The sequence below is a fragment of the Phasianus colchicus genome, chromosome 2 (genome assembly GCF_987193195.1).
Source record: "Phasianus colchicus chromosome 2, bPhaCol1.hap1.1, whole genome shotgun sequence".
In the NCBI taxonomy this organism is placed as follows: Eukaryota; Metazoa; Chordata; class Aves; order Galliformes; family Phasianidae; genus Phasianus; species Phasianus colchicus.
This window is the reverse complement of record NC_143437.1, coordinates 7,114,656-7,128,254: the sequence shown is the minus strand read 5'-3', so window position 1 is coordinate 7,128,254 and position 13,599 is coordinate 7,114,656. Positions and strand designations below refer to the sequence as shown.

Sequence of the window (13,599 nt, the reverse complement as noted above, 5' to 3'; positions counted from 1 at the left end):
TGTTGGAAGTGGCTGGCCTCGCCAATGAGCCTGATTTATTACTAGTGACAAATTGTCTGTCAGGAGGCAGCTGTTTCGGACCCATATACAAATGTTTGCGTACCGAGACTGTAAGACGAAAGGGTTAATTATTCAAGAAACTCAAGCAGAAGGGGAAAAAAAAAAGTTCCAAGCTCAGGGAGGTTATCATTGCCTTTTGCGCAGGCTGGTTTTAATCACTTTCTTGTACCTCTCCCTGACTTCATTTATCAAGCCTTCACATAAAAGTTGCAAAGTGAGGTTATTCAGCGGATACCTCCATTCATCTCGGATGATTGACCAGGGTGGTTTGCAGTACAAGCTAACCTGGGTGATGGCATTCCTCCTGTTTTCATTGCACAGCCTGCTTTCATTTTATGCTGTAATTGTGTTTTCACAAAACCATAACCAAACAGGCTGCAGATCCCAGGTTCCAGATTTATTTACAAACACCCCTGACCAGCCCCCTCAGCCTTCTCCTGTTATCTGCTTTACGTGGCTTTGGATCTCTCCGCCAGGAGTCTGGGGTGGATTAGCACAAGATAGGAACTAGATCCAATCTAACCAAGGGGACCTAATCAACTCATCCTTCCTCCCCCACTCCTTCTCCTAAGAACAAATCCACGTCCTGCTTCCACACAACTTTGCATGGGAATTAGCATCTGATATTAAATACTTCTTTCTGACTTTGCAGGAGCAGCGTCAGCCTCCAGAAGGTAACAGAAGGGTTTGTGCTACTTGACAGAAAGAGGTAAAGCACTGCACTAAGCAACTCAGGAGACTTAAAAGAAGAGGACATCTGATCAGGGACCATCACCTCCACCAGATGGGCCATTAAGGTCAGTGAGGTAAGTTGTAGATATTATCCCCATTCAGGGTGAGTATATGTGGATGAAGAACCATATTGTGTAGACCGAGTTGAAATTTTACCTGCTGGTATGGCTTCAGAGCTGATCATGAGGCAAAATCCTGTCTTTTACAGAAGTAAAACCATGAGAATTTGGATTCCCCTGATTAGCAAACAGCAGATTCACAAATAATTTAAGTTCAGAAACCTCAGCTGGGGTAAATCAGCATATTGACAGCTCTGAGGCTGTTCACACTGCTTCACTTCAAAACTTGATTCAAATTTTTCAGTTCATTTCCTTTGGGAAATGCACATTGACTGAGAAAAGCCCAATCAGTGATTGTGAAGAGTTCCTGTTGGCACTGTTCATCTGCAGTCACTTCCTAGGCAAAGCCTTGTAGACAAAAGCAGCATTTCCATCCAAACAACCTGAACCAGTTTGGGTGAGGGAGAGGAAGGACGATGGGGGCAGAATTGCGGAAGCAGTCTTTGTTCTATTTAAAGCATTCCAATAAGATTTCAACCACAGTATATGGCAACAGAACTGATCATAGGGGAAAATGTAATTAAAATACCTTTCTGCATTTTGCAGCCACAAAATCGCTGGCAAATCGTTGTAATCTGGCTTTGTTGAAGCAGAGGGCATGAGTCAATGCTCCAGGAAAGAGTTTCAGCTAAGTACTTTCCAAGTCAGTTACCTTGCTCAGAGCCAATGCCTTTGTATATTGTCTGTTATAGAAAGGTGATCCACAAGTGACTTTTCTTTCTGTCCTGTCCTTCCACTTTAGTGCTGGAGTGACTCAGTCTGCCTATTCAGGTGCAGCAGACAGAAAAGCTGAAGCTTCAGGTTGACAGAGATCCTGTTGCTGCTTTTTCACCCTTATGTTCTGTTTCAGCCTCTTAACAGCAGACTGTTTTTGTAGATTACAAATTAACTTTGATTGAGAACAGCAAGGAAATCCATCCAGCCTGAAGCAAGAAGAGCCTTCAGGCAGGTGTTGGTAGCTTTCTTTAGAAGGCCTCTCTGGATATGTAAAGACAGTTCATTAGAGCTGGTTTGTATATCATTGCTGCTATCTTGTTGATAACGTGTTTGTGTCCAATCTGTTTTTGTCTTGACTCCAATTCTAACCAAAATTTAGACAGAAATATTAACCAGAGAGGGATTCTCATTCATTTTATCATCTTCTTCCAATTCCTTGCTTGCAAAGGTATTTCTTAGATTGCACCTTTGATAAAAAAATCTTCCATGATTGCTTTTGTTGGATTGAGTTCCATGTTCCTGAGATTAATTACTCTTTTTTTGGTGTGTGTGTGTGAGTACAGAAATTGAATGTTAAGACTAAAAGGAGCTCTTGCCTCTTTCTGATCAAAGAACTGAACACTCCCAGACCTCACAGTGACCTTTTAGGAGATGCTTTGGGGACTCTAAAATCTTAGAAGAAGCAAAGGCTCAAGACCATGAACATTATTAACGTTAGATGCTGAGAAGGTCTTTGATCAAGTGGAGTGGAATTATTTGATAATAGTCTTCATACAATGGGAATGGGAATAACTTTTGGAGGTAGAGATTTCCTTCTCTGTATGCCCTATAGCAGATGTCAGAGCTAACGCAGACAAGAGAAAAGTTTTATTCTTTTCTGGAAATATTTATAACACGGGCATATTTCATCACAAAGCTAATGAACGGTGTATTAGCAGAAAGATTACAAAGGTTACCATCCCACTGAGATTGTACCTTGCTGTTACAAACGTAAATTGAAACGTTACCTTCCCGAAGAGATGTGAAAAAGATTTTGCTGTAGTGTTTGAGACAATAAATGCTGGGACAGAATGGTAATGGAGAAATGAATGTATCAAATTAAAACTTGGCAAAAGAGGAAAAAAAATACGTTCAGCCCCCTCCCCCCCACCCCAAATTCAAAAGACACACTCTCCAGATGTAAGGAAATGAATCATTAGAGAGTAAACCTGCATTATCCATGTATTGAATCCGAGGAATGAAGCAGGATTCATTCAGGGCTGTTTTTTTCTTTGAGGATGGCAAAGAATAGTTGATTTATGTGAGAAATTTTAAGAGAAATCTTTCCCCTAGGACTTCATGGAGTCCCTTGTTTTAGGATAAAAATCAAACGCTGCAAACTTTTGGGTTGCTTTTCTTCTTGCTCCTTAGTATCATTGTAAGACAAAACTTCCAGAAGATTTTTCATAAACTCCTACATTCTACTGCCAGAAGTTCATCTTGACAATCAGCACAACCTTTTTGGCTGCTCATTTTAACATGCTAGCCTATTTTGCATTGCCTGATACCAACAAGGAAAAAAGCCCTATTTGAACTTTATCCTGTGACGTAATAGCTCTTTGTTTGTACTCCAAAACTTTATAGGCCTTCCTTGCTATTGTGCCTTATTGAAAACTCATGCCTTATTTGCTGTTCATTATTATCTTTTCAATATTTCTGTGTCTTAAGGTTCCTTGTATTATACATTTGTTTCTAACAATTTTTCTTCTGCAAAAAGTATGCTTTTGCGTTTTTGAACTGAATCGCAGTGTTATTATCTGTCAGTTTCTCTAATTCTCTGGGTCTCCGTCATGAGCTGTACCCCATCCAACAGAAATGTTTGCAGATTATATTAGTTAAGAGCCCATCGATATCAAATATCTGGCATGAATGGAGGATGCAAACAGTTTTAAAGACAGCAGAAAGTGGGTTTGAGGTTTCATCTACTTATGAAATAGTGAAAACTAATAAATGGATGTGGAAGACAGTCCACTCTAAATACATACGATGCCGTGCTGAAGTCACAGAGCTGCTATATTTTTAATGCACTTGCGAAGTTTCATCTGCAAATTTCATTAATATATTCCTGTAGATCCAGGATGGCTTCTCCTCAGGAGTCTCTACTTTCTGGATCATAAAGTTGTCTTCACTGTAATTTAGGAACCTCTGCGATGATGCATGTTCAGCTGTATTTGTTACTCAACAGATGTCTGGGTAGTTAAATTCCTCCATGAGCCTTTATCAGTACTTCTATTCTGGGATTCCCAACTGGTTCAAGATGTACCTCTCGTAGTCGGCAGCAGTACCATCGCTCAGAGATCAGCATGCACAGCACGGGCCACGCTTGTTCAGCACAGGTCTTGGGTGGCTGGTTGCCCTGATCGCTGCTAGTCTTACTGCTTGAGTTGGCCATGCAAGCCTAGACTCAATGTCTTGTTTGCTCCTGCCCAAAGGCCAGGCTATAGGGTAGCTGGGGCTCTGCCCCGCTTTCTCGAGATCATTCACTGCAGTAACTGTCACTGCTCTTCCTGTAGGGCTGCCGCCTGTGCTTGCTGCTCCTCCATAAATTCTGACAACACCTGCTGCTCTCGCTATTCCCTCATATATTACATCTACAACAGAAGCATGGAAACACACGCTGCTCACACTTCATTTGAACAGGCACCTTCCCAATGTAACACGCTGATTCTAACGCTGCCTCCTTGAGGGGTTTGGTTTCAATAAAACAGGCGTGATAATGAGTTAACAACACTGAAGTTGAACTTTTCTTCAGACCTACCCAGGGCTCCTCGGCTATCCCAGCTGCTCTTTCTGCACACTGGGTCAGCTCTTGCCTTGGAGAACCCCTCATGCCCACTGTGCCGCTGGTTGCAAAGAGACAGCAGCATGCATTCAGCCTTCTGCCAGTGGGATGAACATGTGATAGCAGTGTGGGAGAGTTTCAGGCACACGCTGCCAGGCTGCTCTATTCCCTTAGGCTACTTCTTTGCATTACATATTAAGGAGCTTTCCCTAGAGCTGGTCAAAGTGTAAAATAATAACCTGATTTGCAACCAGAAGAGTTGAATCTGGATCACTATGATTCAGGGAATCATAATACTAGTTATTAATGAGTACTCAGCCCACCACTGGGTATCTGTGAAAATGCTCCCAAATCCTCAGAGTTTAAGGAATTTTAGGCTCAATGATATTCACCCAGAAATTTACATGTTGTCATTCTTCCATCTAGAAATATTTATCATGCAGAGGCCAGAAAAAATCCCAGCTGTTTTTCGGCTTTCTGAGCAATCAGAAATGAATAAACATGGTCAAAATAAATGCTCAATTTTGAGTGAGCTGAAAAGCAATTGTTCTCCTTCTGCACTGACTGTGCCCCCATAAGTATTAAATTTACAGGTGTTGGAAACAGTTTGCAAAACATTTCTTCTGAAGAAAAGGATTATATTTCCCACCTCCCAGCAAAGGCATAGCTAAACTTAGCTGTAATTTCAACAAGTCTTATTCTGCACAGCAGCAACTGGTGAAGTTGCTCCTCTGGCACAGGAAGTTTTCACTGCATAATCGGCCCATTTTGCTTTGTCTGAAGCCAAAGCACTTCCCTCTCCTGCCGAACACAGGCAGGAAAGGAGAGAGGTGCAGGAGTATCATTTGAATTGCTCCATTTGCAAGAAGGAGCTTAAGACTTTGTGACCCTCTGCTAATTTTCCCACCCAAACGGTTAGATTATGGAGGCTCAACTGATAAAAGTCTGGAATCATTTCAGGACGCTACTCACCATTAAAAAAGAAGATAAAGTGCAACCAAAAATAATTGTTTCTTCCTTTTCAACAGCTGAATTGATCTCCTTTGTCTACACCCTTCACTATGGTTCTGACTTTTTCTGGCTAGCTAGGAAATATAAAGTCAAACACCTGTTTACCAGACACGGAGCTATGTATCTGCCATTGCTGATCCATCTGTGGAACATAAACATAACTTTCACCAGCTGCTTCTTTTAGCAAGGGCTGGTAATGGAAGCCATTATAGAGCATATCAACAACATACTTTTCTAATAATCATGGGCCAGAGCATTGCGAGGCGTAAGCTGGCAGAGCCTCAGTGGAGGTGATAGCGCTGCACCAATTCACACCACCAGAGGAATACACCCCAGCCTGTATCCTTCACATTCTTTACCACCCTCATTTTCCTGGTTTCTAGTTTGTTTCTGTTTTTCCATTATATTACACTAATGAGGCAACATGTTGTGGAATAATTCCTGGGCCAGGACCAAACAGTAATGGATAATTGCCTTGGGTACCATACAGCCTCAATATTAATGACTCTGGGAAAACCTCAGAAGATTCAGAGGTGTGATACTGCAAAGGCTTCAGCTGGATTTGGGCCAAATGCCCCATTCGTATAAACACGCTCACCTTTGTTGACTTCAGGAGAATTATGATGGCTTTTGTTTGTTGCAAACATGCTTTAGGTGATTCACAAGATCATGCCCAACCTCATCCATACTCTTCAGATTTCAGTTGAGCTTGAAATCTTGCAGTGCAAAGAGAAGACTCCTTTTTGTCTTGCATAATGAATGTTACAACTACAGTGTGTTACATCTATAATTAAATTGCTGATAAATCCCCTTATCTCTCACGCTACTCCAGGAAGCAGTAAATGAGGATGTGCTCCTGATGAGCATTGACATACCTCTTTCCCTGAGTCACGTCAGTTAGGCAGGTCAAGATCTTGATGGTGACCCAAGACAACATTCATCCTCTGCTCAGGCAGCTCGTATTCCTCCCAGTGTAAAGCTCAGACAGGCCGTGGGACTTTCTAAATCTTAATTTTCAAGTCTGGACACAACCTAGGACTCAAAAAAGAAATTCCATTAGTACCTAAGGCTCTCAAATGCGATAAAGACATACACCTTGTGAGACTTCAAACTCAGGGAAATCCACCCTTTTGAGTTCAGCCTAGAAACAGTTACCCGGAGGAAACCCATTAGAATTTGGTTTCCTTTTGATATTTTTGTACCTTATGCTGAATCCTAAACTGTGCTTTCCAGGACTTCTGCAATTGTTAAAATCAACACTCACCTCTAATATATTCCGACTTAAAGTGTGCAACCTTGTTTAAAATGCACTGCTAAAGCATATATTTTCATGTATCGTTATGTCTAAACGCATGATAACCAGGTTGAAAATCAAATTATCTCTGTTAAGGTGAATATTAGAATGTGACTACTGCCTGCTGTGCCTCGAATGAATCTTGTAAACACAATCAAATCTCTCTCTCCCTCTCACACACAGAGACACATGCACGTCCTTGCACAAGAAAAGAGATTCTTCACCTTCTGCCATCGTATTGTCACAGCAGCTCATGTTTATTGTGAATGACATCTTCAGCTACAACTCAGCATGAGCTCCAGCATGCTGGAGCTGAACATCCTACCAGGAAAATCAGCAGAGACATTAAAATTGTTTCATGAATAATGAAAAAATAAATATCACATTAACTGCAGGTACACAGAATGCTTTGTTTAACTAAAAGAGTTTGCAGAGGAATCCCAGGTCTCTGAGGGTAGATACTCTTTTATTAACTGCGGGTACAGAACTTATTTAGATGGAGCTGTTTTCATTATATTGCTAATTCTCTCAATTACACAAATGAGAGAACACGTGATCAGCACTATTAGTAGGGCACAGACTTCTCTTTCACAAAACTCTAAACTGCCAGAAAATCACAAAACAACAAACCCTCAGCACTTGCAGCTATCAGTCTCTCAGCGACTCCCATTCTGAGTACGGAGGTTTAAATATGTCTCCCAAGTCCAAATTTGTTCAACAACAGTTTTAATCATTTATGGGAGCAAAAAGGCTTCAGAGAATGTAATGCAATTATGTAAGTGTATAAAGCAAAAGAGAATTCAATTGTCTCGATGCCATACAAGGCGAGGTTATTACAGGATCCTAGCAAAAGATGCATAAAGCACGACTGCACTGGATCCAGAGTTTCCCTGGCAGCATCAGTGTGTGTTCCTGCCAACTGTTAGAAGTTCAGAATCACTAATTTGAGGGAGAAGAAACAAGCTTCGTTTGAATTATGGGGTTACAGTGACCAGAGATTCATATAAAAGTTATTTGCAGTGCAAATGCTATATTTTGCCCTATTAAGGACAGAGCAAACGCATTTTTTTACATAGCATTAATGTGTCAGGCAGAAGTGAAATCTTACAGTGATTTCAGACTTTGGGTTAGGCTGAAACTTGGGATCTTAAAATGCAAGGGTTTCTACAGGAAGGCAAATAGAATTGGAAAACAGCCTCGCTACTGTCCCTTAAAACAAATAAAGAGAGCTGTTATTCCCCATTCTTTTCCAAATTTCATCCACATCCATAGCAAGAATGCTCAGAAATGTTCCAAAGTGCCAAGAAGCATGAAAATAATTCCAAACACATTGCCACTATCAGACTAACTATTGCTTATGGACTTATTAGCATGGAAATACTCTCAGAATAACCTTCTGAACAGCAATCTGAAATAATCAGCTTCATTAACAGTGCAGCAAGTAAATACGGGCTTAATATTAGCGATTCAAAAGACCCACCTTCTCTCTCAAGGAGTGTGAAGAGATTTGCTTTCTAGCTTTCACTGAGCCAGGCACAAAAATGGTGTCTTTTCCACAAGTCTTCCCCTTTTTATAGAGAGAAGTCACTTTATGATTTCTTTCTTGTGAGTTCAAGTTGCCTGCACTTCCTATTCATGCAGGAATGCTCATTTCCTGTCTAAAAACACATGCATTTATTCTTATTTGTTTAACAGCATTCTAAATAGCATAACAAAAAGACCAGTAAACAGGAATGTTACACCTTGTTTGTGCCTGCACGCAAAGCCTCTCCTCATTCTTTGCCTTTAAACATGACAGAAAATTAGGAATTTTTTTTTTTCTTTTTGACATGCATCAGTGCTCGCAGCAAAATAAAAAAGGACATATGCCTACAATATGTATCTCATCAGGCTCCAGCTATTGTCAGGTGGGCTTAGCCAGGTGCTTCAGAGCTCCTCCTTGCTACCAGCAAGGCCAAATGGTGAACTGAGGGTGGGTCACCTTATAGATCTGACACAGAGAGAGAGATGCACCTCACTATGTAGTCAAAAGATTAAAAGTAAGCGAAGGTAAGAGCGAGTAAAAGCCATGTATTACTGGGGTAGAATATGTCAGTCAACAGCAATGCAAGCTGGGATTCTATCTATTATACAGGAAAGGTAAAAGTATTCTACTAGGTCACTTAGTTACTTCAACCAGATGGAATCCAAAATGTTCAGAAAATTAAAAATCCATTTATTCCTCCAAAGTTGCATTCCATCTGTTTTCAGACATTTATGGAATCTTTTTGCATACAGGATATGGCAATCACTGGTGCCTTGGAAATATTTCTTCCCCATGCAGCTCACAGAAAGCCTGGCTGGCTATAGAAGCATTGGAGCAAGCCTTTTTTTTCAGGTGCTTACTTCTATTCAAAATATAGGAAACTTTACTTTTGTTTTAAATAGAAGAATCATAAAAGCCAGTGTATCATTGTCTGCAAAAATGCAGCAGGAACTTTTAATCTTAGAAAAAAAAATAAAAATAAAACCATGCTATTCCCTACTCTTTCCACCTTGAAAATTTTAACTTTCCTGCCAGTCTGTTTCTCATTTTCAGCTTGTGGAGACAATAAGAATGATTCAGATGCTATGAAGGAATGCAGCTTGGCATGTAGCGATCTCCGCCCTGAAGATAAAAGTGACAAAATTACCCCAGAAGTTATTAGCTCTAGGCTCCATCAATCATTTCTTAAGAAATATTTTATTTCATTCGACTACATATTGTGCCTAAACCTAACTGGGGTATGGTCCCCTTCCTCCTATCACTGTTCTCAGCATCTTCAGCTTCACCAGATGGAAGTGTATCATCTGGCACGCAGGCTGAATTTTCTGTGTATGACACAAACAACCACATTCTCTCTCCTTCCTCAGTACTTTCCTCTGCAGTCAGTGGCTCACCCAACAGGTCAGCATCACCGAGCCTTACTCTGGTTGATGCTAAGAATATTTTATCCCCTGATGAGGTTGACACATAATGTAAGTACAGGTTATGTCTCTACTCTCAGCTATGTTATAATTCCATTTTTCTTCTGATTATTCACATCTCAAGTTAAATCTCTCCCACATTCTCTGCTGGAAGGAGCCAGCTACATGCCACCAAGCTGAAAGACATCCAGCAGATAACACTGCCCCAAAACTTCGAATAGGACAAAAATGCACCAGGTTTCGTGGTCTTACAGAGTCCTCCAGTGCTACATCAGCAGTCCTTGCACCCTAACCACTCTGTTGCTTCACCCAGATTGCCATAGAGCATGTGGCTCTGGGGGTATACACATTTTCCATTACCAATGCCTGCATTTTATTCAGCTCCTCACATCATCTGGATAGCTGGCAGGTGATGGTCAGACAGAAATGTGAAAACGCTCACAAATCCCAAGCCAGCGCATCAAAAAGCAGAGAACTTGCTTCTAAGCATAAAACTGCATTTAAAAAACAGCTACAAAGAAGAAAATCAGAAATGGTGGGTCTTTGTTTCTGCCTTTGGATTTTATTCTGAATGTTGGGTCGTGTATTCAAATTTCTTTTCTGCAACTCCAAAGACAGGGAGAAAAATGGAAGTTAATACTCATACTTAGTCTCATGTTGCCCAAAAATGACACCTAAACGTGCACAAATGCAGTAAGAATACTGCTATACTTTTACTGAGAGCTGTTCCAGTGATACCAAGCCCTGCTCTAACAAGGCTGTATTTTGCATCACTCCAGATGTGAAATGCATGAGCTTTGACTTCGAGGTTGAGGAACACATGCTCACAGACCATATTCAGTCAGCAGCAGAACCAGAGACTAGATTTCCTGCTCTTCTGGACAAATGTCCTCTTTCAGCCACTGGGAAAGCTAATGCTGAGAAAACTTGCTGCCCACAATACACAAAATGCAAGGGGAAATACAGCAAAACCAGAAAAAAAAATGGACTGGTGCAAGACAGGCTGCTATTGAGCACACCCAGGATGTGCCCATCCATGGGGCAGGCATGCATCTCCCCAAATGTAACCTCCTCCCCACTCAAGCAAAACACCTATTTCTCAAAAGCTCAAACTAATTTAAGGTTTCCTTGGGTTCCACAGAGGGACTTGGCCCCACACCTCTTTATTAGCTGCAGTGCCTGCCCTGATTCTCTTTAGTTTCACCCACCCCCTGCTAAGTTTAGAAGAAAAGGCAACAGCTGTGGCTACTGACAGAACAAGGTTGGCAGCTGCAAAACTGAGATGCCACATTTCAGCATATAATTTTCTTTCCACAGTGTCTCTCCCTAACTTTCCTCTTTAAGAGGCACTTAAAATCCATGTGTCTGACTCAATTATTGTTATTGTAGCTACGGAACAGAATGTGATGCTGATGAGGGCCTACCTGTCTAGTTAGCTTCCCTTTCTGGATGCTTTCTTTCTTTGATTCATTATTGCTTGTGACACGTGTATTGTCTAAACTATGTTCAAGAACAAGTCTCTAATACATTCAATGGAAGAAGGTGAAAATCAGAAAACAGCATATCAGTTGCACGCATAAATTTATGTGCTAAGTTTAAGCATTCTATTGCTGAGAAATATCTTACCGACAAACCATGATTTTATTATACATTAAAAATAACAATACTTGCAGGAAGTTTAAGAATAAAATTTCTTTTGCTTTCTTTGATTAGGAGAGCACTGACACTGTATAAATGCTTTGTCTTCATGAACTTTAATCTAGAGATTCTGCATTCCTCCAGCATTCAGTACATTATCAAATCATATTCAAAGTACTATGAATTCATGCCCCAGAGGGCATGAACCCAAATTTAAAGTCATCATCATTCTGTATATTTTCTGCTCGGTTGAAGGTTTTATGATACAGGCTGAATGTCTTTTCAGGACAATCCTAAAAATAAGCTAATGCAGTGGGGACTGAATTTATTGGACGCGTACACTCACCTTCGGTTGATGTTCTCCCTAGGTCAGTTCTCATGTGATTGGCAAGGGATCGTGACAGCTTGTATCTTCCTATGAGAAACCTGTGTAGACACTGGTAATTAGAACTGCCACTCAGTCCTTCCTGACAACAGCTACTGCAGTGGCACCGGGCCTCTGAACTAGCAACTACCTCAGGAAAATCCTGTTTCCTGGTGTCTTCTCCTCCATAGGCACACACCTAATTGCATGTAAACATTCAGTAATTTACTACACCACAGAAAAACATTGGTACCTTCAAGCTGAAAATACAGCGGTTGATAAATGCCTAAGAACTGCAATTCCAAAGTGTCACCTGCAATGTAGTTCTCCCAACAGCCTTCCCTGACTGCTGCCTGAACTAAGGGTACTTCCTCAGTAATGGAGAAATTAAGAAGGGTCTCAGTCTACCTTTTAAGGAGCCTAACCCTTGGTCTAAATCAAGAGTGCTGAGGCTCATCAACCAGCTTGGTATTCAGGAAAAAAGCACACAAACACAACAGCACTGTGGTTTGAAAATATCAGTGCATTTTTCTTGGAGCATTTTCCCCCAGTCACAAGAACAGAAATGCTCAACCAGCTATCCTTTTTACCCATTATTAATTTACTCACCAGCTGTTAATGATTGCAGCTGAGAAAAGGAAAGAAACTTGATGGAACAGGAACACGAATGTGAAACAACACTTTTGAGAGGCAAATATAAGGAAAAATGTTTGGAAACATCTTCAAATGAAAAGGATGCTGAAGTACTTCCTTGTAGTACGACAGCTCTTTTCAAAGCCCAGAAAGCTGAGTATCTATGGAATTAAACTTGGATTCTATTCTCAGCTTTGCCACAGTTTTGAGGTATCATTTAGATACAGATTCCTTGCCTGTGAAATGGGGCTAACAACAGAGCTCCAGTTTCCATGCAGGGTGCCCAGTTAAACAGCATCGCATTAAATAGCATCTTCATCCTGCGGTAGAGAAATAAAGAGGCAGAGTGAGGCGGTCAGGAACTTCTGAGATCCAAATGGCAGTGAAATCTAATCTCCAGACCATGGAAATCACTGGAAATTGACTTCAAAACACTGTTGATTTCAGTGGGTTTTGGATCAAGGCTTAGCAGAACAAACTTACCGCATGAAGACAAGTTTGTTTTCCAGAGCAATGTTTGACTTCTTGACAGGAGCTAGTGTGCTGAGCCAGACCGTACCTTGGGGGCAAACCTAAGCCAAAGGGTTGCACTTAGTCCCAGGAGTATCTTGTGGAAGAGCTCCCTCTCCATCCCCCCCTATAGCTTGTTCAGGATGACACAGGATTTTCTAGCTTACCCCCATAATAAAACAGAAAACATCTGGCAGCAGACCAGGCGTGCTGAGCCCTGAGATGCAAGGAAGCCAGGCACTGTGGGAAGGGGCAGTCACAGGGAGCTGCTTCCACTTCCCACCCTGCCAGCATCAAGCCTGCCAGAGATGGGAATTTTTGATACTCTGTTCAGAGAACTCAGTGTGCTGAAGCTGGAAGGCACTGCAACCATTGCAACGCTGAATTCATTTTTCCCAGTAACAGTTCAGCCCAAAAAGAGCACAGTACAGTGTATTAAGTATCTTGATAGAGTTTTATGCAACCACTCTTAAGAAACCAATCCAGAAATGGCAGTGCTGTATTTTTAGACGTTTAATTACGAGGGTACTCCCATATATGTGTTTCAGAATGAATCCAGTAGTGTAATTGTGCAACGGGTCAGAAATTACTGAGTGAATAATACCATTTCCTTTTTAGACTTCTATCATAGCACGGTGGCAGCGTAATTGTGTTGAATTTGGGTCCCAATGCACATGAGAGTAAGTGTGGAGCTTTGTCTGTGTTCATGGAGATTTCTCATTGAAGTGCCCACCCACCACAAACACAGCACACC

General features: G+C 41.2%; 1 protein-coding gene across 19 annotated transcripts in view; it reads right to left on the bottom strand.

Annotated features, from left to right (window-relative positions):
* Positions 1 to 13,599, bottom strand: part of LOC116232872 (uncharacterized) — a 324,054-nt gene that overhangs the window by 50,946 nt on the left and 259,509 nt on the right. For 16 of the 19 annotated variants that reach the window (XR_016463853.1, XR_016463860.1, XR_016463864.1 and 13 more), the window contains 5 exons: positions 12,819 to 12,907; positions 12,572 to 12,655; positions 11,685 to 11,764; positions 8,235 to 8,412; positions 6,336 to 6,492 (listed from right to left, as the gene is read on the bottom strand). The gene's annotated coding sequence lies outside the window, so the exon portion shown is untranslated. Of the gene's footprint in view, positions 1 to 6,335; positions 6,493 to 6,978; positions 7,076 to 8,234; positions 8,413 to 11,684; positions 11,765 to 12,571; positions 12,656 to 12,818; positions 12,908 to 13,599 lie in introns of all 19 variants that reach the window. The other 3 variants (XR_016463863.1, XR_016463858.1, XR_016463856.1) reach the window with 3 other exon arrangements.